We start from the raw sequence: 25,903 nt of genomic DNA, 5'->3' as shown, positions 1-25,903 counted from the left end.
CCCTTAAGATCTGTCGGTATTAATTAACAATCAGTCAATTAACTTAAGTCTTAAGTTGAGGTATATATATCTCATGGGATCACCATCCATATTAAGATGGAGAACATTTCTACATCAAAGAATATGTCAAGAAAAGTAAAGCCAACCATTTGCTAAACTTTTGAGGTAGGTCCACGTCAAGGCCGTTGCTTTGCAAATGGGTATGTAATGGGAGTGGAGTCTTTTTTCTATTTTTTGACTAAATCACACTTTAAAGAGCCCTTTAAAATGGAGTCGGAATGTAAAAACACTTGTGAATTGGTTTGACTGCCAAGTCATCCTACAGTTTTTCTCATTTTCCTTTATGGCTGTTTCCTCTATACTTGATTTGACAACAGTTTTTTGTTTTAGTGACTTGTCTCAGTCCTTTAAGACACGTTTTTTTTTCATTTAGAACTCATATCTTATCAGTTTACATTGTAATTACTTGAGTATGATTCTAATAGCTGTATAATGAGTACAAAGAGGACTAGGGACAGACACAGTTGACTTATAAGCATAGCATTCAACTAGGGGGACAGAAAACTTTCCGCATGGAGGGTGGGCCCTAAATACTAGTTGACTGGGGGCTCTGGGCATACAGGACATGCATGTTTTACAGAGGCACTGAGAGCCAGGGTTCATTCATTAACTTATGTACGGGAAGGTTGATTAAGAAAGCTCTTTCAGTTTTCAGTGAGCCAGTGTAATTTGAAAGACAGGATAGGAGGGAGGGAACACCAGATATTTTGATCTTCTTGATTAGTTACATAGAAACAGCCTTTACTTTCTCTAACTTCTCTAAATTAGACACTTAAAACTTAAATTTGGATTCCTCACCAATTCATATTTTCTGAAAAGAATCAGAAGTAGATAAAAAAGTAGCCATATATTTAATTAGGGAAAACAGGTGTTCATGTTTGCATTTTTTAGAGAGTACTTAATTTTCAAATTTGAAGTAACAGTTTGGGAATAGGTAGAGGAATCTGACAGATGTAAAAGGTTATATTTGAGCACGTTTCCAATGTAATTATGTAAAGTACTTTGCAGATCATAATATATCTTTTAAAGGTGTGTACCTTTAGGTCAAATCATTGTAAACCCTGGGAAAAAGGACGGGGGACTTGCAGGCTCTTGTCAGGTCTTGTCTGAATCTGGCGTCAGCCTTGTACTAACATGCCAGATACCACCCCATAAATTCTGTTGAAAAGCAGTCTGCCAGTTTGAAGCTGTCTATTGCTTAATAAAGTCTAGCAGCTTCTATGTTTTCTTTAGAAGCTGAATAAATATAGCAGGATAAAATCTGTTTAATTTTGGAAGTGATAGTATCATTTACTTAAAATCTTGGAGTTAAAAGTTGGAAGCAATTTTTGCATGACACTTTAATTTCACATGAACAATATTTTTATATACTGTAGGAGAAGTCATAAAAATTTAAAGTGGAACATCTGTGCTAACATTTGTATCAATTTAAAAAAAACTAGAAAGAACCTTATTAAATAATATGAGTAGATTAAGCTACATTTTGGAATGGTGGATTATATACTTTAAAAAATCACAATTGAGATTTATTTTATGATGCATTTTTAGAAATAATTGTATTTCACAAAACATTCCTTTTGTTTTCATTTTTGCATTATTTATTGCTGGCGATTCCAGAATCCCCATGTGATTTTTTTCTTGTTCACATCATTAAATGAGCATCTTTTAAAACAGAAAATGTTTCTTCTCCCTAGTAGAAGCATATACATTACTATACTTATAATTAATATAGTTTCAAGAAAATTAAATAACTTGGTTTAAATACGTCTGAGTGAAACTCAATTATTTGGCAGTATTTGGGAGGGAAAATGTGAATTGGTGAAAAATCCAAATTTGAGTTTTAATTGTATAATTGAATTATTGTGTTGAAAATAAAGGCTATGATATATGAAATGTTTTGTTTATTAGATATCCTTAGGGAATTTGGATTTGAAGAGCCAAGAAGATCTTGTAGCCAGCTTAACTCTAAGTATGCATCTCAATGCTTAAAGATATTTGGAAACAAAAAACAGTCTACCTAAAAATTTTATTTATACTATTCATAAAGCAATGTAATTCAGATTTAATTAGAAATCAGAAGTCATTTACTGTGGCTAATTTGTGCCAGGTACATTGGAGATACGAAGAATAAAACTTGTGCAAGCTGATAAGAGTTTTAATGCACTTGAAAATAATTTTCCTGAAAATTTGCTTTTTTTTCGTAAAGAAGATTGCAATTTACTAATGCTAATATTTTCATAATTGTCATTTTATGGGTTCATTAAACCTGTATTTATTGAGCTGCTACTTTACATCATAGTGGCTGCAGTTGCCATTCATTTCTTGTGCTTTGTTTCCCTTGTTTTTCTTCATTATTTTGTGCTGTCAGACTTGTTGTCTTTCCTCTAGAGGTGTACTTCATTTAATGTAATAGCAACATTCCCGAGACTATGCATGTATCACATTTTAATATTGCCCCTGCCTTTACTTTACAATTTCAGAAATAATTGTCAAGCCCTTTAGTGCTAGGCTTTTTGATAGCACCTTTGATATTGCTTTAATTTTTAACAGATACATCATATTACATTCCTGCCCCCTCCCCCACCAGGAAATTGCAAAGAGAAAGGATAAAATTGGTAACTTTACGTTCTTCTGATATGTCTTCAGTACTCTGATTTACATCCTGGAACGTCAGTATGTGACAATACACAGAGTATTGCCAACCAGGGAAGCTCACCCAAAACCTCAGCATCCAGTTTTCCTTGAGTCTTCACTACATAGGCATGATGATTGACTCACTGGGCATGTAATTGAAGTCAGTCTCCAGCCCCCTCCCCTCTCAGGTTATCACAAAGCCCCACCCTCTAATTATATGGTTGGTCCTTCTGGTGAGTCTTCTTGCAGCATAAACTCTCTAAGGGGTTTACCACAAGTCACCTTGGAAGCATGCATGTCCTAAGCATCAAGTATGGTCTTAAGGGCCCACTGTGAATAACAAGGATACTCCTGTTACATGAGAAATTCCAAGGGTTTAGAAGCCAGCCAAATTCTTATTATAGACCCTTCTATTCCCCCTGAAGGTATAGTATGGCTTATTTTATTAGGTGTATGCAAAACTGAACTATGTTATCATTTCTTTAACATTTCTAGAACTTTACTCTGCCATTAGTTATGTGGCCTTGAATAAATTACTTAACTTGTTTGAGGCTCAGTTTTCTTGTCTGTGTTATGGAGGTAATAGAACCTACTTATTAGAGAAAAAGCAAAATGCCTTACAGAGTGTCTACAAATAAAACATAACTCTATAAAATAATAACCATTATTATGTGCACATTTTTACTATAATCAAATGCAACAATTAAGAATCAGTAGATAATTTTTTTCTGCTACTTATAAGCATACAGCTAGGACTGTCCTTGTCCAACTTTTTTCCTATTTGTAACGTATATATTAAGTCTATATTATTATATATTGTGCATATTATATTAAATATATAAATATACTAATACTTAATACAAAATGTTATTTATATTATAATTTAGTATATATTTTTAATACATAAAAATATAAAACAAAAATGTTAGTAAACATACGACTATATTAAATATAAATATAATATATAATATACATATAAAGTGTATATTATATATGTGTAATATATATTGAAAGGAGTGTTTAGCCGAGAAACTGATAATATGACTGTTTTGACATTTGGCCATTTCTTGTCAAGCAAATCAATTAATCATTGGTGTTTTAAACTGTTCTACTTGAATAAGCTTTATATATATATCTTTTCATTTATTTTTTATTTTTTTATTTTTTACATCTTTATTGGAGTATAATTGCTTTACAATGGTGTGTTGGTTTCTGCTTTATAACAATGTGAATCAGTTATACATATACATATGTTCCCATATCTCTTCCCTCTTGCGTCTCCCTCCCTCCCACCCTCCCTATCCCACCCCTCCAGGCGGTCACAAAGCACCGAGTATTTTTAGATGACATCTGTAAATTAATTCTTTTCTCTTTTTTTTGCGGTACGCGGGCCTCTCACTGTTGTGGCCTCTCCCGTTGCGGAGCACAGGCTCCGGACGCGCAGGCTCAGCGGCCATGGCTCACGGGCCCAGCAGCTCAGCGGCATGTGGGATCTTCCTGGACTGGGGCACGAACCCGCGTCCCCTGCATCAGCAGGCAGACTCTCAACCACTGCGCCACCAGGGAAGCCCTGTAAATTAATTCTTAAATACAGGATGTAATTTTAAATAAGTGAATCTCTTTTATACCATATTTTGACCAGTTTTTTGTAGCTTTCCTCCTGACTGCTTTTATTACACCAGCTACTTGAGATTTGACTGTATTTTTGTATTTTAATTGCTTGCATTAGTATGCACCTGTTTGCATTTAAACTTTCTTCCAGATAAACTCACTATTTATTACAGGTGTTTTATAATCAGTTTATAATGTCTGGAGTTACTCAGTATATGCTGTTGTCTGCCCAGAAATGAGAAATTGGATTAACTTTTGTACTTCCTCCATAGAAGGTAAAGATACGACATTTGGAGTTTATAACCCAAAAACCCAAATTAATATATGAAAGCTCCATGTGTTCAGAAGCTATGAACATATGATATGAGCATATCTTTATAAAACTATGAGCATACCTTTCTAGAACTTGTCACATTGACTGGCAAAGCTGAATTAAAACACCAATTTAAAAATGAGAAAGTATCCTTTGAAACCTTTATTAACTGTAGCAGTAAAAACAATAAAAATGAGTAAGTAGTTTATAGAAAAATCATCTTTGTTTCATAGTTTTCTGGGAAACTGTCAATTATTATGATTAAATATTAATCGACATTCCATTGCCTAACTGTTCCATAAAAGTTGTTACAAATTGCCACAAGCAATTTTCACCAGAGAAACTGGTAGAGATTAAACTGTACCTTAAAACACTTCAATCCCTCATATGTGGGTGAAGTGGAGGAGTGAAGTAATTATCTGGATCACAGGAGGTAAGATAACATTTTAGTTGTGGTTTTCTAGAAGTGTCAAATGAAAGTCTTTTTTCTGCTTGTAAAGTGTCTGCTTCCAGATTTCTCTGTGGCCTGTGGTTGTAAGCTGAGGAAGACCACCAGGGCTGTAGTGTCTGGAGGTCTTAGACCCCTCACAAACTGTCTTCAACCAGAGCAGCTGGTTTTATTTGATTTTTATATACTGGGATTCTGTTAAAAATCATCCTTTGAAAAAAAGAATTCTCTTGAGTCCAAAAATCAGGCTTGTTCAGAAATTGCTGGCCCAAGAGAATGTTTAAGGATTTTTAATGTAAACTGAGCAGTTGAAAATGATACTAGAACATAAAGGAGTAGAAGGAAGGGAGAAGCAATACAAATGGCAGAGGACAGATTAGTTTTCTGTCCACACACCACAGGGAGGATGGGAAGAATGTAATATGATTATTTGGCTGCTAACCATATGCTACTTGCTGGGATTATGCTGTACTCTTTTCTTACTGAGGTAAACTTTACAGAAAATAAAGGGAACTATTTTAAATAGAATGTATAATTCAGTAGCATTTAGTACATTCACAGTGTGGTGTAGCCATCACCTCTGCCTATCTCTAAAACATTTTCATCGCTATGTTGTATTATACTTTAAAACTTTATTTACCAAATTTATACTGGGCTTCTTTCTCAAAAGGGCTAGGAAATGGTGTCTAATACAGACTATTAATAAAATAGAAATGGAAGATCAGAACCAAGGAAAGGAGAAGGAGGCTAGTATGTAATTTATAAATGTTAATGTTGTTTTTATTCAACGTCAGGGTTGATTCTTAGGCTTCCCAGCAGCAGAACAATAAGGTACATCTGATAAGAGAAGAATACCAGCTCCTCAGTGGAAACGGTTTTTCTTAACACTCAGTTCTAAATGAAATTTGTCATTTGGGACTTGATGTGACATCGAGTGACTGGAGTTTTATAGTGGATACTGAAGCATTTTAAATATGACTCTTTGTGAAATAATCTTCAGTAAAAGCTAAGGGCACACTCTTATTCTGTGAGGTGATGATAGAAATTTTAGGTATACCAGAATCACACATATTTGACTTCTACTTGTTTGACCTCCAAATAGTCCAGATACTTTTTTTTGACTAGGAAAAGGCAGAATGTGAGGTTGGCAGGAAGTCTTAAGAAGATCTCTGTCAGCAGGTCCAGAGGGGATGGGAGCCTGGTTGGACCAGGGGTATGTTTTAAGTGAATAGTGAAATATAGTTTCAAGGCTGAAGTCTTTTTTATATGTTTATGTGGTGAGGTGTATATAGATGATATAAAGTATAAACCTCACTGTGCACAAAGATACACAACTACTGCACATGGTTACAGAGGTTACTTGTTTCAGCCAGTGGATGGTGTGTGGCAAACCTAGAAGTAATTGGGGGATATTTACAGGCAAAAAGTTCCTTATTTATGTTTGGTAAATTTAAATTTATTACCAAGAATGTAAGTATGAAAAGGTTAGAGTAGATTTTATTGGTTCTATACACCTATTTTAAGTTGATTTCCCTAAAGTTTTGCTAATTTACAGTGCAACTAGCAGTTTAAGAGAATTCCAGTTTCATTGCATATTTGTAAGCACTAGGTATAATCATTAACACTTTTTTCTAATATAATAAAATGCTTAATATTTTTAGAAGAGAAAACTGAAGGCTATGGTAATATAGTGGCATCAGACTATAAGCTGATGGGCATGGTCTATATATTTTTTACTCTAAACTTGATTTCAAAAAATTAAGTATTCCCTTCGTGTAAATTCACCAATTTTAACATTTTGGGACATTTGTATTATCTCCTTTATTAAATGCTGAACCATTTGAAAGTAAGTTGTAGTCATGATATGTCAGCATGTTTCTTTTAAAAATAAGGACATTTTCAACCATTTCACAACCACCCTATTGTTATTACAGCCAAGACATTTAACATTGAAACAGTTAAGTTATCTATATACAGTCTGTATTCAAATTTTTTTCAGTTTTCCCAGAAATGTCCTTTATTGCTTTTCTCCAATCCAAGATTCAGTTAAGGAACATGCCTTACATTTGGTTGTCATGACTTTTTAGTCTTCTTTAATCTAGAAAAGCCCCTACTGCCTTTTATCTTTCATAATATTGATAGTTTTGAAGAGCGCAGGCCAGTTTTTTTTTATAGAATGCTCCCCGTTTGGTTTGTCTGATTGTATTTCCTGTTAGAGTGAGGTTAAACATTATGACAAGAACGTTGAATAAGTGAGATTGTGTTATTTCCATTTCATCGCACCAGTAGACACTTAAAATGTCGTTTGTTCTGTTTTTGGTGATGCTGCATTTGATAACTAGGTTAAGGTGGTATTGCCAGATCTTTCCATCTACAGGTAAATGTTTTCCTTTGCAATTAATAAAGAAGCTATGGGACGTTATTTTGAGACTATGTGATTCTCCTCTACAGAGACTATTTTAATCATTGTTGTATTCCCACTACCTAGTACAGGGCCTGGCATGGAGTAAATGCATAATAAAAGTTTACTGAGTGAATAAATGAATGACCTGGGATACAGGCCTCTTTCTTTCGTCAGATGCAATGTTACATTGAATTTATGTGAAAATTTATTTCTATCTTTTATTTTTTTCAGCTTTATTGAGGTATAATTGACAAACTTGTCTATATTCAAAGTTCACAATGTGATGATTTAATGTATGTACACATTGTGAAATGAATACCTCAATCAATTTAATTAACACATCCATAACCTTAAATAGTTACTTTGTGTGTGTGTGTCTATTCAGGTACTCTGCCATTTTAAAATCAAATGATTTGTTTCTTTGCTATTGAGTTGTATCAGTTTTTTGTATACTTGAGATATTAACCCCCATCAGATATATGGTTTGCAAATATTTTCTCTCACTCTATAGGTTGCATATTCATTTTGTTGATTTTTCACTTTCCGTTTTAGTTTGATATAGTTCCACTCGTTTGTTTCTGCTTTTGTTACCTGTGATTTTGTTGTTATATCCAAAAAAATTGTTGCCAAAGCCAATGTCAAGGAGTTTTCCTCTGTTTTCTTCTAGGAGTTTTACAGTTTTGGGTTTCATATTTAAGTCTTTAATTTATTTTGAGTTAATTTATGTGGGTGATGTAAGGTAGAAGTCCAGTTTCATTCTCTTGTATATGGATATCCAGTTTCCCAGTACCACTTATTGAAGAGACTGTCCTTTTTCCATTGTATGTTTTTGGTGCTCTTGTCAGAGATTAGTTGACCATATATGTGTGGGTTTATTTCTGGGCTCTTTTCTGTTCCATTGGTCTATGTGTCTGTTTTTATTCTGGTATCATACTGTTTTGATTAATATTGCTTTGTAATATAGTTTGAAATCTGGAAGCATAATGCCTCCAGTTTTGTTCTTCTTTCTCAAGAAGAACACTGGCTATTTGCACTGGCTATTTGGGGTCTTTTGTGGTTTCATACAAATTTTAGGATTTTTTTTTCTTTTTTTTGGTGAAAAATGCCATTGGAAACTTGACAGGGGTTGCACTGAATCTGTAGATTGCTTTGGATAGTATGCACAGTTTAACAATATTAATTCTCCCAATCCAAGAACGTGTTAATATCTTTCCATTTATTTATGCCCTCTTCAATTCTTTCATCAGTGTCTTATAGTTTTTATTGTACAGGTCTTTTATCTCTTTGGTTGAATTTATTCCTAAGTATGTTTTCTGATGCAGTTGTAAATGAGATTTCTTTCTTAATTTCCAGATAGTTTGTTGTTAGTATATGTAAATGCAACTGATTTTATTTCCTGAAACTTTACTGAATTCATTTATTAGTTTGGTTTCTTAGCTTTTAAAAAGCAGTTTATACTTTATATTGAACATATTGATAAAAATAAGTATTTTATTTACAGCTAAACAGATGAAGTGCTAAAATGTAAACCATAAAACATGTGAAATGAGTAGGCTTTTTGCAGAAGAAAAGAGTGTTTTGGTAATGAGAAAATAAAGTAATATAAACAGGCACTTTTCTCCAGTAGATCTAAAACACTTCCCCAGGTCATGATTAGTAACTAATAAACATTATCAAACTACCTCACCTTAAAAACAAACTAAATCAGTCTTCTGAAATAACAGATATGTGAACTTTTGTACAAGTTGCTCCAGTTATGACTTCTAAAATGTGAAAATGACACTCATATCATGCTTATGAAATTCTTATCTTTGATAAGAATTCTGCATATGCATTTGTACATTTGAACTAAATACATATAATTATATATACTATCTGATTATAATTAGACACCAATTCATTGATATGTAGTATTAACACATATAATATTAACATATATATTTATGTCAAAAATAATTTGTAGTCCTTTTAATTTTTTAACATCTTTATTAGAGTATAATTGTTTTACAGTCGTGTGTCAGTTTCTGCTTTATAACAAAGTGAATCAGTTATACATATACATATGTCCCCATATCTATTCCCTTTTGCATCTCCCTCCCTCCCACCCTCCCTAACCCACCCCTCTAGGTGGTCACAAAGCACCGAGCTGATCTCCCTGTGCTATGTGGCTGCTTCCCACTAGCTATCTGTTTTACGTTTTGTAGTGTATATATGCCACATATGAGAGAGTCCATGCCACTCTCTCACTTTGTCCCAGCTTACCCTTCTCCATCACCGTATCCTCAAGTCCATTCTCTAGTAGGTTTGCATCTTTATTCCCATCTTGCCCCTAGGTTCTTCTGACCATTTTCTTTTTTTTTCTTTGTTTTTTTTTTAGATTCCATATACATGTGTTAGCATACGGTATTTGTTTTTCTCTTTCTGACTTACTTCACTTTGTATGACAGTCTCTAGGTCCATCCACCTCACTACAAATAACTCAGTTTTGTTCCTTTTTATGGCTGAGTAATATTCCACTGTATATATGTGCCACATATTCTTTACCCATTCATCTGTTGATGGACACTTCAATTGCTTCCATGTCCTGGCTATTGTAAATAGAGCTGCAATGAACATTTTGGTACATGACTCTTTTTGAATTATGGTTTCCTCAGGGTATATGCCCAGTAGTGGGATTGCTGGGTCGCATGGTAGTTCTATTTTTAGTTTTTTAAGGAACCTCCATACTGTTCTCCATAGTGGCTGTATCAATTTACATTCCCACCAACAGTGCAAGAGGGTTTCCTTTTCTCCACACCCTCTCCAGCATTTATTGTTTGTAGATTTTTTCATGATGGCCATTCTGACTAGTGAGAGATGATATCTTATTGTAGTTTTGATTTGCATTTATGTAATGATTACTGATGTTGAGCATTCTTTCATGTGTTTGTTGACAATCTGTATATCTTCTTTGGAGAAATGTCTATTTAGGTCTTCTGCCCATTTTTGGATTGGGTTGTTTGTTTTTTTGATATTGAGCTGCATGAGTTGCTTGTATGTTTTGGAGATTAATCCTCTGTCAGTTTCTTCATTTGCAAATATTTTCTCCCATTCTGAGGGTTATCTTTTTGTCTTATTTATGGTTTTCTTTGCTGTGCAAAAGCTTTTAAGTTTCATTAGGTCCCATCTGTTTATTTTTGTTTTTATTACCATTTCTCTAGGAGGTGGGTCAAAAAGGATCTTGCTGTGATTTATGTCATAGATTGTTTTGCCTATGTTTTCCTCTAAGAGTTTGATGGTGCCTGGCCTTACATTTAGGTCTTTAATCCATTTTGAGTTCATTTTTGTGTATGGTGTTAGGGGGTGTTCTAATTCCATTCTTTTACATGTTGCTGTCCAGTTTTCCCAGCACCACTTATTGAAGCGGCTGTCTTTTCTCCACTGTATATTCTTGCCTCCTTTATAAAAGATAAAGTGACCATATGTGTGTGGGTTTATCTCTGGGCTTTCTATCCTGTTCCATTGATCTGTATTTTTGTTTTTGTGCCAGTACCATACTGTCTTGATTACTGTAGCTTTGTAGTATAGTCTGAAGTCAGGGAGCCTGATTCCTCCAGCTCTGTTTTTCTTTCTCAAGATTGCTTTGGCTATTCGGGGTCTTTTGTGTTTCCATACAAATGGTGAAATTTTTTGTTCTAGTTCTGTGAAAAATGCCAGTGGTAGTTTGGTAGGGATTGCACTGAATCTGTAGATTGCTTTGGATAGTAGAGTCATTTTCACAATATTGATTCTTCCAATCCAAGAACATGGTTTATCTCTCCATCTACTTGTATCATCTTTAATTCCTTTCATCAGTGTCTTATAATTTTCTGCATGCAGTTCTTTTGTCTCCTTAGGTACGTTTATTCCTAGATATTTTATTCTTTTTGTTGCAATGGTAAATGGGAGTGTTTTCTTAATTTCACTTTCAGATTTTTCATCATTAGTGTATAGGAATGCAAGAGATTTCTATGCATTAATTTTGTATCCTGTTACTTTACCAAATTCATTGTTTAGCTCTAGTAGCTTTCTGGTAGAATCTTTAGGATTCTCTATATATAGTATCATGTCATCTGCAAACAGTGACAGCTTACTTCTTCTTTTCCAAATTGGATTCCTTTTATTTCTTTTTCTTCTCTGACTGCTGTGGCTAAAACTTCCACAACTATGTTGAATAATAGTGGTGATAGTGGGCAACCTTGTTTTGTCCCTGATCTTAGTGGAAATGGTTTCAGTTTTTCACCTTTGAGGATGATGTTGGCTGTGGGCTTTTCATATATGGCCTTTATTATATTGAGGAATGTTCCCTCTATGCCTACTTTCTGGAGGGTTTTTATCATAAATGGGTGTCGAATTTTGTCGAAAGCTTTGTCTGCATCTATTGAGATGATCATATGCTTTTTCTCCTTCAGTTTGTTAATATGGTGTATCACATTGATTGATTTGCGTATATTGAAGAATTGTTGCATTCCTGGGATAAACTCCACTTGATCGTAGTGTATGATCCTTTTAATGGGCTGTTGGATTCTGTTTGCTATTACTTTGTTGAGGATTTTTGCATCTATGTTCATCGGAAATATTGGCCTGTAGTTTTCTTTCTTTGTGACATCTTTATCTGGTTTTGGTATCAGAGTGATGGTGGCCTCGTAGGATGAGTTTGGGAGTGTTCCTCCCTCTGCTATATTTTGGAAGAGTTTGAGAACGATAGGTGTTAGCTCTTCTCTAAATGTTTGATAGAATTCGCCTGTGAAGCTAGCTGGTCCTGGGCTTTTGTTTGTTGGAAGCTTTTTAATCACAGTTTCAATTTCAGTGCGTGTGATTGGTCTATTCACATTTTCTGTGTTTTCGTGGTTCAGTCTCAGAAGGTTGTGCATTTCTAAGAATTCGTCAATTTCTTCCAGGTTGTCCATTTTATTGGCATATAGTTGCTTGTAGTAATCTCTCATGATCCTTTGTATTTCTGCAGTGTCACTTGTTACTCCTCCTTTTTCATTTCTAATTCTATTGATTTGAGTCTTCTCCCTTTTTTTCGTGATAAGTCTGGCTAATGCTTTATCAATTTTGTTTATCTTCTCAAAGAACCAGCTTTTAGTTTTATTGATCTTTGCTATCATTTCCTTCATTTCTTTTTCATTTATTTCTGATCTGATGTTTATGATTTCTTTCGTTCTGCTAACTTTCGGGTTTTTTTGTTCTTCTTTCTCTAATTGCTTTAGGTGTAAGGTTAGGTTGTTTATTTGAGAGGGTTCTTGTTTCTTGAGGTAGGATTGTGTTGCTATAAACTTCCCTCTTAGAACTGCTTTTGCCGCATCCCATAGGTTTTGGGTCATTGTGTTTTCATTGTCATTTGTTTCTAGGCATTTTTTTGATTTCCTCTTTGATTTCTTCAGTGATATCTTGGTTATTAAGTAGTGTGTTGTTTAGACTCCATGTGTTTGTATTTCTTATAGATTTTTTCCTGTAATTAATATCTAGTCTCATAGCGTTGTGGTCGGAAAAGATACTTGATATGATTTCAATTTTCTTAAATTTACCAAGGCTTGATTTGTGACCCAAGATATGATCTATCCTGGAGAATGTTCCATGAGCACTTGAGACGAATATGTATTCTGTTGTTTTTGGATGGAATGTCCTATAAATAATAATTAAGTCCATCTTGTTTAATGTATCATTTAAAGCTTGTGTTTCCTTATTTATTTTCATTTTGGATGTTCTGTCCATTGGTGAAAGTGGGGTGTTGAAGTCCCCTACTATGGTTGTGTTACTGTCGATTTCCCCTTTTATGGCTGTTAGTATTTGCCTCATGTATTGAGGTGCTCCTATGTTGGGTGCCTAAATATTTACAATTGTTATATCTTTTTCTTGGATTGATCCCTTGATCATTATGTAGTGTCCCTCTTTGTCTTTTGTAATAGTCTTTTTTTTTTTTTGTGGTACGCGGGCCTCTCACTGTTGTGGCCTGTCCTGTTGTGGAGCACTTGCTCTGGACGCACAGGCTCAACCGCCATGGCTCACGGGCCCAGCTGCTCTACGGCATGTGGGATCTTCCCAGACCGGGGCACTAACCCATGTCCCCTGCATCGGCAGGCAGACTGTCAACCACTGCGCCACCAGGGAAGCCGATAATCTTTGTTTCAAAGTCTCTTTTATCTGATATGAGAATTGCTACTCCAGCTTTCTTTTGATTTCCATTTGCATGGAATATCTTTTTCCATCCCCTCACTTTCAGTCTGTTTGTGTCCCTAGGTCTGAAATGGATCTCTTGTAGACAGCATACGTACAGGTCTTGTTTTTGTATCCATTCAGCCAGTCTATGTCTTTTGGTTGGAGCATTTAGTCCATTTACATTTAAGGTAGTTATCGATATGTATGTTCCTATTACCATTTTCTTAATTGTTTTGAGTTTATTATTGTAGGTCTTTTCCTTCTCTTGTGTTTCCTGCCTAGAGAAGTTCCTTTAGCATTTGTTGTAAAGCTGGTTTGGTGGTGCTGATTTCTCTTAGCTTTTGTTTGTCTGTAAAGCTTTTAATTTCTCCATCAAATCTGAATGAGATCCTTGCTGAGTAGAGTAATCTTGGTTGTAGGTTTTTCTCTTTCATCACTTTAAATATGTCCTGCCATCCCCTTCTGGCTTACAGATAATTTGTAGTTTTAACATAGTCCTTTGAGACTAAATAGCTGGTGATATAGTGGTGTCCTGACATTGTGATGATTCTAGGTAAACCAACTCTGATACATTTCACGTAGTTTTGTTTGAATACACAAACTATATAAATTGAATGTTGCGTTAGTCAGGTGTCAGTGCAGGGAACAGACACCACTCTAGTTTTTCCAATCGGAATTAAAAATAAAGACAAGATCTACTATAGGAAATTATAAAATTGTAGAAAGAGCTAAAGAGTAGAAATTAGGGGCTGGCACCAGATGTTTGCATTTGTTGTCTTACCACTGAGGCTGTGAGCAAGAGTTCTGGAAAATTCTTGGCAGGAAGGGAAGGAAGGAACTTGTACCTCCATGTCCCAAGAGGGGAGGATCCCAGGTGTGGACCAGAGCAGATAATGTGAGAAGGAGAGGCCTGTGTTTGCCTGTCAGAGACTCAGCCCAGGATGATTGTACCAGGTACTTCTGGTGTGTGTGTGTGTGTGTGTGTGTGTGTGTGTGTGTGTGTGTGTATGTGTGTGTGTACACCCAGAGAAAGTTATGTAAGGTCTTCACCCTTAAGGAACTGAATGTTTGGAGGCATGACAATTACATGTAAGAAACAACTTAAGGGACTTCCCTCATGGTCCAATGGTTAAGACTGCGCCTTCCAATGAAGGGGGCGTGGGTTCGATCCCTGGTTGGGGAACTAAGATTCCACATGCTGTGCGGCCAAAAAAACAAGAAAACCAGAAAAACTTAAGAACAATGACGTAGAAATAGAATTTTAAATCTAGAAGGAATTTTAGAAATAATATACCCGAATCCCCTGTCTTCACAGATGAAACAACAATCACTGAAGTGACTGTCTGAAGTAACTCGCCTGGGCCGAGAACAATTTGAGTATGGAAAAATCTTTCAAAGACCAACCAACTGGTCTTGACATTATAAAGGATCATTTATTTTGACAACAGTTAATATCCCTGCAATCAATGTATTGTAGTGTGTTTCTGCAAAAATAGTTACAACAATGAAATCTGATTATAAAAATACAACAGAATATGTGTTATTTCTGATTTTTTAAAACTACGAGCTGTTCAGATTATACAAGTATAACCACGGTGCTACTAAATTGGGCACCCTCTAGTGTTCTGGGTTATCTTAAAGTAAAGGCAGTAGTCTTCAATTTAAGTATATTTCATTAATTCTAAGATATCTATGTTCTCTCCGTTTTAATATCTCTGCAATCTGGATGTGTCTTACTATCTATGGCATCTTAGATTTGATTATCGACAATAATTATATTAAGGAGAGCCTACTGAAGTGGTTCTCAAAGCAGCTGTGACTCAGAATTACCCGAATAACTTTTCAAAAATAAAAGTTTCTAGGCTTTCAGTCAGACTTACTGAATTAGCAGTCATTGAACTAGATTGTAAATATGATAGTAGGATGGCAGCAATACTTGACAACTTTTTATCTGTTCACACTTTCTGGGAAGTAGTGGTAAATTCTATTTAGGCTTGAAAAATTTTGTGTCATCAGTCAACATGCCCTTGTTATGCCTTTTGGTACAAATGAGGAAATAATGTGCCCAAGGTCCATAACTAGTTCATATTCACATGTCCACGAGAAGTCCATTGGGCTAATTGGAAAAGGAAGTGCTCTGTTCTGCACATTTGAAGATATTAATTATTCAGTAACAACTTGAGCCTTTTCCAGAACAGTGCTATGCATTATTCTGTGTGCTGTATGGGACACAGAGAAGTACAATATACACCTGTAGATCCTTTCAAATTCTCTAAAGATGTAAAATTGAGAAATAGCATTATCTGTGTGGTTATATTCTTTGATGTATGCCTATCAAAGAAATATCATAAAATTCTAGTTTCAATGTAGTATGAGGAAAAAGCATGGACTTTAGGATTCACAGAACCTTGATGCCAGCACTTAGCTCTTTCATGGGTTAAGTGTCTGTGACCTTGAGCAAGTGGCTTCTTTTTGGGTGTTGTTTGGAAAATAGAGAAGATTGTATCTATTCACAGAGATTTTGTGAGGATTAAATGACATCATGTACAGAAAGGACTTAGAAAATTTTCTTGTTCATGGGAAGCAATCAGTAAATGGTCGTCATTAATATAATTTCCTTCCAATACTGAAATATAAAGTAAAAACCTGTAAGTCATACTTAATTCACATTATAAGTTAATGTATTAACATAATACGTATACAGAACTTGAAATTAGATCAACCCTAGAACCAGAGACATTCGATTTTATTGATTTTTTCTCCTTTGAGTTGTGTTGTAAGGCTTTAGATGGTTTATAGAAAAGCTGGGGATTACACTATAGCTTTTTTATTTTTTTATTTTTTTTATTTTTTTTTACACTATAGCTTTTTTTAAACCCAGGATTCTGTGTGTCATCAAGGTTTTCAATAAAATAAAGACATGAACAAAAATTCATTTCTTATTTACAATGTGAAATTATTAAACATTTGATGCACTTTCTTCCCTATTCTTTTGCACTGTATTATTCTCTTATCGAAATTGATGATCACAGTATTTTTTTTTTTTTTTTTTTTTACTAAGGAGCACCATTTGATTTATACCACCACATTCTACCTCTCCCTAAATATTGTTATTAGCAACTAAATATTATTTTACTTTCTTGAGCATTTGGGAATGCCTAAAATCTGTTCTCTGTTACTCTAACAGCTACTGCTTTTTTCAGGTGTTTGTTTTTTTCCCAGTTTATCTGCTTATAAAATGCTTTAAGCAAACTTCAAAAGTTACCCCCTTGTCATGTGTCTATGTTCTTCTAATTCCCTCCATCTGGGTTTCAGAGTTGGTGGTGGTCTGAAGTGCTTGGTGAGGGAGGTGAAGACATGTTGTACCTTTAGCCTCACCTTTCCTGGTCTCTGATTGCTGATGGCTCTGATTCCGAGTAGGGACAGGGGTCCCTGGCGAATACAAAACAGTGCTTTCAGGTATGAGGTAGAAGAAGGAATATCTTTGTTCGGTGACGGACAAAGCCTCCCTGGGGGTTCTGATGAGCATTCTTCCTTTTCCCTTCGTTGAGAATCACTGATGCAGAAAAAAGAAAGAGGAACAAGTCCTTCCGCTGCCGCAGTTGTGATTTCAGCTTTGGAACGGTGGCTGGAAGGCAGAGTTTGACAGGTACTCTGTTGGCCTCTGATAGGGAAACCCAGCTCCCTTGTAATTTGGACACATTATGATGAGAACTTTTCCAACCATTTACTTGATCTTGCGCACACTTGGCCGTGTGTTTTGATTTATATATAATTATGTTTTTGTTTAACGTTATGCTATCTTTAGTACTTTCAGATGATTCTAACCAAAATACTGAAACACTTTATAAATTCAAATGGAAAGTGCAAACGTCATCTTGTCAAAAACCAGACATCTGACAAATCTAGCCGCCTCTGTGTCTATAATCTAATTTTCATGTTCTTTTAGTAAACTTTAGAAACTGTTTGACAAAACTTGCCTTTTAATTTCTTGATGGTTAAACTCAACAGGGAGCAAAGTAGTTACACAGTTATTTGTCAGTGACACACCGTGGCCACTGTATTCTCTTTGCCATCTGCCCACATTTCAACTAGGGGCCTCTAAGCCCAAGTAACTAGTTATCTTACATAAGCCCAGAGGAGCTATGATGAACTTCATAAACTAAGCAGAGCAGTGATTACCCACAGCACTTTATCTGTAACGGTGTTCTTCGTCAGGCTGAGTGGTGCTTCTTTTAGCAGAGACCAGAACTCCAGAAAACAGGTCTCAGAGCCAGCAGGATAAGGAGCCTGCACTGTTTTCTAGTTATTTTTTTTTCTGTCACCTTTCACTATCCTCTCTTCATTTTTTCCCCCCAAATCAGTCATACTTAAAGTTAAATGTTAGTTTTACATTATATTCCAGGACCAAAAATAAGTGATATTACACTTGTCTTCTATTTTGGGGTGTTCTAGCATGGCTGTATTTTATTACTGATGCCCATCAAGATCTTCATTATAATAACATTAATTATAACAACCACAGTGATTCCCGTTTATTGACGTTGATTACGTGCTAAATTCTCTACTGAACATTTTATTTAGTTCTAAGATGATTCTGTGGATGCGTTTTATTATGAGCGCTGTTTCACAGACGAAAAAACTGAGGTGTTAAGAGGTTAAACGTGAAATGACATTTGGCAAAAACCAAATACCACTTCCTCTCCTTTGAGACCTGACATTTTTGTTTGGAGGTTACTCATTATATAATTGAGGAAGCGCCGAAAACGTGCGCATAGCGTGTATATTGTGAAGTTTATAGAGTATCCAAGTATTTTCTGAAATCATTATATGAGTAGCCCTAAAATGGAAATTCTGACTAATAATTATCAGTTACATTTAGCTCAGTTCTCTTCGACACGTTGATTGCGCTAAAATATCGAGTATAGCTACACTGCACCCTTAGATACAAGAGGTGTAAGACAGTCTCGTTTGTCTTCTTATGGGTGGAACAGACACATAAACTGTAACACAGATCAGATTGTGATGGTTGGTTGCTGTAATTTAGGGGGGAAATTGCAGTGGGAGCAGAGGGAATATGATGATCGATTTTTACTGTCAGGATTGGGGAAAGCTGTAGAGTTGTCACTCTGTCTCTGGATTTAACTGATCTTGTTGAAACTTGCGATTTTAAATTAGTTCAAATTGCCATGACTACATAATGTTCCAACAAAGTCGATGTTGAATGCTGTCTGTGCACTGTGGTACATAGACCTTACTGAGTTATGGCAAAGAAGAATACTTTTAGGGTGCCTGTGTGTCGGGGAGCTATTTGAATTTTTTGTGAGAATGCAGTTACCTCCGTTTTTACTTTTGAAATTGATTAGATTGCATTTTTGAAAAGTATGCACATAATTGTTTCTCCATATTAATTTGTGGTTTCTTGTGGCATGAATTTGGTGCCTACTCTTTTTTTTTCCCAACATCTTTATTGAGTATAATTGCTTTACAATGTTGTGTTAGTTTCTGCTGTATAACGAAGTGAATCAGTCATATGTATACAAATATCCCCATTGGTGCCTACTTCTGAAAATACGGTTTCTAGATGACTACCCAAAGTAGAGATAGCTGCTTTCATTGTATCCATTTTGTATATTGTTGTATATATAAAGCTATAGTTTTCTTTTTTTATTATCTTAAAGGCACTAATCATGTCTTAGTCTCTTTTTTTTATCAGCTGGTATTTAACAAAGCACCTGGTTGATAGAAGGTGATCATTTGATCACTGTATGTTTGTGAATGAGTATTAAAATATGGTGTTATAAACGTAGGTTCAGGCTTCATTGTATATTTCTTGCTTTCAGGCCAGGCTTCGCATCCTTCACAACACACACAGTGTTTTTTTCCTTCTAAAATTTAACTGCGTCAGTCACTCCACTACTTAAAACTCCTGTCTGGTTTCTCATTACTTGAAAGATGAAGTCCAATTTTATGCATGGCTTACCGCCCACTTCACGATGTGACCTTGCTCAGCTTAGCCTCAAACTTCTCAAGGGACCTATTCCCCCTTAAAGATTTAGCCATTTCATTTGTGTGTCCTCCACCCTCAGTGGAAGTGCCCTTTCCTTTTCCCCAATTAAAGTGCTTATCACCTTATTGTAAATATTCATTCACTTGTATGACTCTTTGGAACAACTTGAAGATGGTTTCTGCCTTGATATATTTATATTGTTCATCTTTTAAATACCAGAGTTTGACCGATAGTAGATCAAAAAATGCTTGTCTAATGATTGTGTACTGTCCTCAGTATTCCGCAGAAAGTCAGACATTAATTCTAACATTTAGTATACTATTTTCTAAGTGGTTTTGACTGTTGTATATACACAACTTTAATTTCATACTGACACAGTCTGTATAGGTAATTAATAAAAATAACTATTAATTTCCTATTGCTACTGGTACAAATTACCACAAACTTAAAGGCTTAAAACAACACAAATTTATTGTCTTACAGTTCTGGAAGTCAGAAGTCTGAAATAGGTCTCAGAGAATAAAGTGCTGGCAGGGATGCTTTCCTTTTGGAGGCAGAAGAATCTGGAGGGGAGAATCTCTTCCTTGCCTTCTCCAGCTTCTGGAGGCTGCCTGCATTTCTCAGCTTGTGGCTCCCTTCCAGCAACTTATCTCTTTGACATCTGTTTTTAGCCTTCTGTCTCCTTCTCTGACTCCCTTGCATCTCTCCCTCCCTTATAAGGACCCTTGTGATTACATTGGTCTCGCTGGGATAATCCAGGATAATCTGTCTCAAGATCCTTAATCACACCTGCAAAGTCCCTTTTGCTCTGTAAGGTAGTGGGGATTAGAACATGGACATCTTTGAGAGGAGGCGTTATTCTTCCTATCACACTGATTAAACTCTCTTAAAAACTTACTTGTTTTCCTAAACAGGCAACAGAGCAGAAATAGTAATTGACAGAAAGAAGAATAGATTAAGGGGTGGGTTCTAAGCACCCACATGTGAAGTATTTAGCTATTTATACCAAGATTTAGACATAGCAGTGGTTTATAATTTCTGTTAAGTACTCTTCATACTAGGCAACCTTATAATTTCATATAATTAATGTATTACCTTTGAGTGAGCAGTATGATTTGCATTGGAGAAAGAACACGAGGTTAAAAGATCAAGCATATTAGGCTTTCAGCGTTAGGAGTAGCACATTCAGGCTGATGACAAAGTATTAAATATGAACTGTTAAAAGTAAAAAACATAAATTTTATCACAGTACTTGGCCTTAAATGAATACAAATCAGCATAAGATATTGTAAGAGCTAAAATTTATATATAAAATTTAGCATGAAGATATTTAGATATGGCAAACTTCACTTAAAGTTTCCATCAAGAAACTGGAAATTGGGGATTCCCTGATGGCGCAGTGGTTGGGAGTCCGCCTGCCTGCGGGAGACGCGGGTTCGTGCCCCGGTCCGGGAGGATCCCACATGCCATGGAGCGGTTGGGCCCGTGAGCCATGGCCGCTGGGCCTGCACATTTGGGGCCTGTGCTCCACGACGGGAGGGACCACAGCAGTGAGAGGCCCGCATAATGCAAAAAAAAAAAAAAAAAAAGAAACTGGAAACCTCTTGGGTGAAGAGCAAGGCTATTTTTCTAGAGATTTTCTCTATGGGAAATATATTTATAGAACTTTCAAATAGAAGCTTTAATAGTTACGTTGCTTGAGCTTATCTATAGCTGCAGCAACTAAGCTCTTTGCTCTCAAAATATATGGTGCACAAAATGCTATAGAATATTAAACATTTGGTACTAAAAAATGTAGCTCTCCACTCAAATTACCTCAAACCATAAATATTTTTATCTCATATCTTATGCCCTTTTCACTATACAGGCACATAGCTGTATGAAACTACTTCTGCATTTTCTAAAATATGACTCTAAGGGAATTGGATTAGCCACTGTTTATCTGCAGTGGATGAAGTTGACATTAAACTGTTACAAAGAATAAGTGAAGAGATGCCATGCTTTTGGATGAAAGGCTTAACATTGTAAAAGTGTTCTGAAATATTTTACTGTTTGTAACTTTCAGTGTTATATGGCCTTCCATGTGCTTGCCTTTTAGTTTTTAAAATTTTTAACAGACATGTTGATAGCATTTATTCTTTTCTTTTTAATTGGAGTATAGTTGCTTTACAATATTGTGTTAGTTTATACTGTACAGCAAAATGAATCAGCTATACATATACATATATCCCCTCTTTTTGGATTTCCTTCTCATTTAGGTCACCACAGAGCATTGAGTAGAGTTCCCTGTGTTATACAGTAAGTTCTCATTAGTTATCTATTTTATGCATAGTGTCAATAGTGTATACATGTCAATCCCCATCTCCCAATTCATACCACCCCCTCCTTCCCCCTTGGTATCCATACGTTTGTTCTCTGCATCTGTGTCTCTGTTAGATCTACCATTGTCTTGTTTTTTTTTTTTTTTTGGCTGCGTTGGGTCTTCGCTGCAGCTTGCGGGCTTTCTCTAGTTGCGGTGAGCGGGGGCTACTCTTCGTTGGGATGTGCGGGCTTCTCATTGCGGTGGCTTCTCTTGTTGCGGAGCATGGGCTCTAGGCACGCGGGCCTCAGTAGTTGCAGTGCGCAGGCTCAGTGGTTGCAGCATGCTGGCTCTGGAGCGCACGGGCTTCAGTAGTTGCAGCGCATGGCTCAGTAGTTGTGGCACATGGGCTTAGTTACTCCGCAGCATGTGGGATTTTCCCGGACCAGGGCTCGAACCCGTGTCCCCTGCATTGGCAGGCGGATTCTTAACCACTGCACCACCAGGGAAGTCCCTAGATCTCTACCATTGTTATAGAATTCAGCTGCAAGGTTGATAGCTACGCTTCCTAAAAAAAAAGGTGCCTTGGAGGATGTTGATTGGATTTGCGCCATTTTTCGTTTTCCCATCTTTAGGCAGTTACAAGTGACTAGGCTTTCTTAAGGTCGGTATTTCAAAGCAGCTAATATTCAAAGGCATGTTTCTAAAGAAAACTGAACTTAAGCATTGCTCAAATAAATTGGAATGTGGGTTTTTTTTTTTTTTGTGGTACGCGGGCCTCTCACTGCTGTGGCCTCTCTCGTCGTGGAGCACAGGCTCCGGACACGCAGGCCCAGCGGCCATGGCCCACGGGCCCAGTTGCTCCGCGGCACGCGGGATCCTCCCGGACCGGGGCACGAACCAGCGTCACCTGCATCGGCAGGCGGACTCTCAACCACTGCGCCACCAGGGAAGCCCTGGAATGTGTTTTTTTTAATGGTCAAATTAATAGAGATGCTTATTTGCTTTAGTCTTTATCAGTTGTAAGTTTCCAGTAGTTCCCAGGAAATTTTAATAGACTATGCACAGCTTCAAGAGGAAAGCTTGACTGTGAAAATTCAGTAGGTGGAAGTTGTCTTATGAAAGAACAGTTCAGCATCATTTTAATTATTGGATAAAGCAGAGTGATAAAAAGTTTATGAAATTAGTAAATTGGGGTGTGATGGAAAAGTGTGCAGATTTTCTTTTTGCCATGTTAGTTTAGCTTTTTTTGAATATCTTCTAGGCCAACATCATTTCCCCCAAATTATGATAATTGCAGATATATTTTCTCTAAAATTGTTTAGAAAAGATTTTTTAAAACAGGTTTATAAATGATTTGTAGCACAAGTGGAGACTCTTAGGCAGCCCTCTGCCAGCAACCAGAAAGAGTTAAGGTATCTTCCAGTAGTTCACAGGGAATAGTAGCAACTTCTCACTGATTAGGTCAGGACCTCTAACAGCCTGCTCAGTTTTATAGAGGAGTTAGCTGCTACTGGTGAGTTAGCTATTCTCTGAGAGTCTGTTATCCACTGGAGAACTTTTAACTTTTTAGTGTATCAAATCTGAAAAGTTGCATGTTGGTGTTTTGTGGAAGAGTTAGAAATAACCCCACATTTTTTACTGACTGTAATGAGAATATAACTTCAAGGAATTTACCCCAAGGGAATAATATTCCTGTTGGACTTAAGGAATGTGTATACTTTCGCCAACTGAAGTAGAGTTTAAAAAAATTACTTTTCAAAAACCTTTTCATTTGTTTTGAAATAATTTCAGACTTACAGAAACATTAAAAAATTACAAAGAACTTTAATATTCCTTTTGCTCAGATTTCCCATTTGTTAACTTTTTTTTTGCCAAATTTGCCTCATAATTCTCTCTTTATATATTTTAAAATATTTTAATGAAATTTTTGAACTATCTGAGAGCAAGTTGCAGATGTGATGCTCTACTACCCAATTAATACTTGTGTGTTTTTCCTAGAAACAGACACCACTATAGAACAGAAGTGCTAACATCAAAATCAGAAAATTAACATTGATCTATTATTACCATTTAATCCACAGACTTCATTCAGATTTCATCCATGATCTCCATAACACCCTTCATAGGTCCAGGATCCATATCCGATGTCTCTCTAGTCTCCTTCAATCTGGAGTAGTTCCTTAATCTTTTCTTCTCTTTTATTACCTTCACAGTTTTACAAAGCATCGTTCACTTTTTGAAGAGGCCAGTTATTCTGTAGGATGTCTCTCAATTTGGGTTTGACTGATATTTCCTCATGATTAGATTCAATTTATGCATTTTTGGAAGGAATACCACAGACATGTGTCCTTCATCATATCCAGAGGCACAAGATGTTGATTTGTCCCATAGCTGGTGATGCTGACTTTTATCACTCGGTTGAGGTAGTGCCTGCCAGGTTTCTCCAGGGTAAAGTTAGTAAGAATTTTGTACTTGTCAATTAATCATAAATATATTGTGAGGAGATAACTTTTCAGACTTTTACCCATTAGCATTCATTGATGATTCTTACCAGAATCCATTGTTACTATAATGGCTGTGAAATGGTAATTTTTTTTATTCCATCATTCTATCTTCAGGAATTAGTTGGCATTCTGTATCGAGTAGAGCTATATTCTATCTATTTATCTATCTATCTATCTATCTATCTATATCATCTATCTATCTAATCTTTCTGTTTTTCTACCAGTGTGAATTCATGGATTTCTATTGTGTGCAATGGGCTATAATCTGTTACTGACATTATTATTTTGGAGGTTGGCTTGTCTCAGATTTGGCCATTACAACTCCTTCACACTGACTTGTCTCTCATTTTAGAAGCCCCCATCATTCTTTGCATACTTTATTCTGGCACAAAGGCGTGTTTCAGGCTCATTTACCCTGCCCCAGCCTGGGAATCAGCCATTTCTTCAAGGAGACCCAGATTCTTGTGGTGGTGAATGGTGTTCAGAAACCAAGACCTCGACATTTGGTGTGCTCATTGCTCCTGGGTGTCATAGCTTCTAGGATCTCTCAGCAGACAGACTTATAAAATATATGTATGTATGTGTTGTCTTAGTCAATTCAGGCTATTATGACAGAATACCACTGACTGGATGGCTTAAACAACAAACATTTATTTTTCAGAGTTCTGGAGGCTGGGAAGTCCAAGATCCAGGTGCTGGTAGATTTGGGGTCTGGAGACAGCCCTCCTTCCGATTTGTTATATCCTCACATGGTGGATAGGGCTGTGTGTGTGGGAGAGAGAGAGAGAGAGAGAGAGAGAGAGAGGGAGAGGGAACTCTTTTGTTTTCTTAAGGGCACAAATCCCATCATGAGGACTTCACCCTCATGGCCTCATCTGAACTTAATAACCGACCAAAGGCCATATCTCTGAATAATATCCCTTTGGGGTTTAGGACTTCAACATGTGAATTTTCAGGGGACACAGTTCAGTCCATAGCATGTATACACATTTATATACATCTATTTCTGTGCCTATATATTTTTCTTATTTCTTAAAAACTATGAGTTTTTAATATTATTAAAGATATTTATTGATATTAAAACCATACATTCACACCGATACTTCCAATTCCAACCCAACACCGCAGATTATTCTATACTCCCATTTTAATTTGTTACTCCCTTTTTCATCAGTGGGAAACCTGTCTTTCCTTATCCTCAACTGTTTATATTCTCAAATATTGACATATTTGCTTAATCTCCACGTATGTAACAAACCTTCTAAATGAGTTGGGTGCTTTCTTAGTCCTCACCATGTAGTCTCCTGATCACACGTGATACCTCTTCAGTCCCAGCCAGACTGGCCAAAGCTTCAGCCCCAATGAACATGTCAGATATGCCAGCCATGTCAAGGGTCATTTTGGCAACTTCACATGGATTGGCAAATGCATAAG

The 25,903-nt window shown here is 36.2% G+C and overlaps 1 protein-coding gene across 3 annotated transcripts in view; it reads left to right on the top strand.

The window, feature by feature from the left end:
• TBC1D4 (TBC1 domain family member 4) overlaps positions 1-25,903 on the top strand; it is a 221,600-nt gene that overhangs the window by 27,544 nt on the left and 168,153 nt on the right. The window contains exon 1 of one of the 3 annotated variants that reach the window (XM_079903216.1): positions 4,763-5,051. The exons of the other annotated variants lie outside the window; for them this stretch is intronic. The gene's annotated coding sequence lies outside the window, so the exon portion shown is untranslated. Of the gene's footprint in view, positions 1-4,762; positions 5,052-25,903 lie in introns of those variants that run through there. 3 annotated transcript variants of the gene reach the window in all.

Source organism: Stenella coeruleoalba, assembly GCF_951394435.1.
Source record: "Stenella coeruleoalba genome assembly, chromosome: 18".
Classification (NCBI taxonomy): Eukaryota; Metazoa; Chordata; class Mammalia; order Artiodactyla; family Delphinidae; genus Stenella; species Stenella coeruleoalba.
Note: the sequence above shows the minus strand (reverse complement) of the source record. Positions and strands in the feature narration are given on the sequence as shown.